This window comes from Arachis ipaensis, chromosome B5 (assembly GCF_059453495.1).
Source record: "Arachis ipaensis isolate K30076 ecotype BB chromosome B5, ASM5945349v1, whole genome shotgun sequence".
In the NCBI taxonomy this organism is placed as follows: domain Eukaryota; kingdom Viridiplantae; phylum Streptophyta; class Magnoliopsida; order Fabales; family Fabaceae; genus Arachis; species Arachis ipaensis.
The window spans coordinates 87,175,390-87,178,171 of record NC_142440.1 but is presented as its reverse complement, the minus strand read 5'-3'; positions in this window follow the sequence as shown (position 1 = coordinate 87,178,171).

Here is a 2,782-nt window from a genome sequence, read left to right as displayed (position 1 = left end):
TCAAGGGTACACTCGTTGCGACTGACACTGATAATTGGTTTTGAGGTATTGAACGATCACTGAGAGTGCAACATGTTCCAGAAGGACAACACGTGGAGTTTGCTACTTATATGCTCGAGGGAGAAGCTGAGTACTGGTGGCAGGGGATACAGCGACTGCTACAACCGAATGAAAATGACATTCCTTAGGATATCTTTAGGGATAAATTTTATAAAAAGTATTTTCTGGGAGCAGCACGAGATGCTAAGGAGATGGAGCTTATGCAGTTGAAACAAGGGGATATGACTATTGTTGAGTATGCTCGTAATTTCGATGACTTGTGTCGTTTCTCTAAGATCTTTCAAGGGAACCTAGAAGACTTTGAGGAATGAAAGTGTTTAAAGTTTGAAGGAGGACTCCGAGAAGAACTGATGAATTCTGTTGTTTCGCTAGAGATACGAAATTTTGCTGAACTGGTGAATAAAAGTAAACTAGTGGAAGAATGTTCAAAGAAGGTGGCGATAGCTCGAGCAAGTCATAGGGAGGATTCACAAAGAGACTTTGTTCAAAATTTAGCCCCTCAAGGTCGCAACTTTAAAGCCATTGGTCAATTCCAGTGTTGGAATGGAAACCACCGAGATGTCAGCCTTTTAACTCGCAATAATGGTAGTGACAATAACCGTGATATTGAACAAGGACATGAGAGTCAACCTCACCAAGCTCAAAGTGGTGTAGTATGCCCAACTTGTGGAAAGCCTCATGGTAGTAGGCTTTGCCGGTTCAGAACAGGTTTATGTTACTACTGTAATAAGGAAGGACATCGGGCAAGAGAATGTCGAAAAAGAATGGTAGATGAGTCCGCTGGCAAAACTATAAAGTTTGGATTTATCGCTCGAGGTAAAGTAAGGCAAGGCAATGGTAAACGAGCCCATCAGGCTTACATAAACCCTGCATGTAAGCAATGCGGAAAAAAGCATAGTAACAGGTCTTGCCAGTTTGGATCACCTAACTGCTATGCTTGTGGAGAACTTGGACACGTTGCCAAGGATTGTCCAAAGGGATTTACTCAAAATTCAGTTAGAACCCAGCAACAAGGACGAGTGTTTGCTATCACTATTGATGATGTTGTGCAATCGAACGCCCTCATTCAAGGTCAGGTTATGTCAAGAATCGATTTCTAACTGTACTATATGATTCGGGTGCATCGCATTCTTTTATTTCTCTAACTATTGCTCACGAGTTAGGATTATATTTCTTTAAATTGAATTTTTACTTGATTGTTGATGACATGTCACCATGTCATGTTTTTCTATGCTTTTTCATTTGTTTTCAATAGGTTTTGTGCACTTTCTTGAGCCATAAGCAAGCCAATTGGGTAGATTTTCATGTTTCCTTTGATTTAATCAACCATGTATGAATTCATGCTATTTCATGAGGTTTTATGCTAAAATTGTCACATATTATGAAAGAATGAATATCTCATGATTTTGAGCATAGCTTTGATGTGTTTGGTTGATTAATGATAGGTGAAGAAGGCTTGGAGAAAGGGTGAAGCAAGAAGGAATGGCTAGGAGTAAAGAGAGGACAATGGAATAAGTTGAACCAGGAAGCAAAAACTTTTGGGTGAAAAGTTAGCCTCAAAGTTAGACCCCTAACTTGGAGGCTAACGTTGGCACATGAAATTCACCCCTGGGCACCAAAAGTTTGCGCCAACGTTAGCCCCCTAACTTTGAGGCTAACGTTGGCATGAAGAATACCTCCCTGGGCACCAAAGGTTTGCGCCAACGTTAGCCCCCTAACTTGGTGGCTAACGTTGGCACATGAAAGTCACAAGGGGAGGAGCAAAAGTTTGCGCCAACGTTAGCCCCCTAACTTGGTGGCTAACGTTGGCGCCACACACCACAACAGCTTGAAGGGGTATACTTCCAACAAGAATAACTTGAGCTACAGAGCTCCAAATGAGGTGATTCAAGAAGCATTGGAAAGTAGGAATCAAGAGCTTTCCAAGAATATATGGCACTTCATGGTGGACACTAAAATTGAGGGAGAAAACTGCCCCGCAATGTGCATAAATGAACATGGTGGCAACATGTAGTGAGGCCACTTGACCTCTGCACCTTCGATGGAGTATAACTCGAGCTGTAGAGCTCCAATTGATGTGCTCCCAACGGCATTGGAAAGTAGACATCCAGGGCTTTCCAACAATGTATAATAGTATGGGGTGGACAATACGTTTGAGCCTCCAGAACTGGCGTTTTCGCCAACGTTTGAGGCAAACGTTACCTCAAACGCTGCACACCAAAGCCAGCGACCATGCCCTCTTCAAATGATCATAACTTGAGTTGTAGATGTCCAATTGAAGTGATTCCAAGTGGGTTAGAAATCTGACATTCAGAGCTTTCCAACCATATATGATAGTCTATATTGGGCATAAAATTAGCAACATGACAAGAGGACAAAGTTGGCGCCATGAACATGCATAAGGGAGGCCAACGTTGGAGCAAAAGTTAGACCCCTAACTTTTGCCCCAACGTGGATAGCAGCAAATTTTGTGGGCTGATATGAAAAGTTAGACCAAAAGTTAGACCCCTAACTTTTGCTCTAACTTTTGCACCAACTTTTGCAAACTCAACCCGGTTCAATTCGGTTCCTCTTCAAACTCCAAGAGCAATCAACCAAGGCCTTTATCAACCCAATTCCATCAAGAGCAAGGGCCCAAATGATCATCACTCAAAGGCGCAAGAAATAGATAAAATAGGAATTTCATTTAATTGTAATTTGTTTTTAATTTCATTTTCATTTC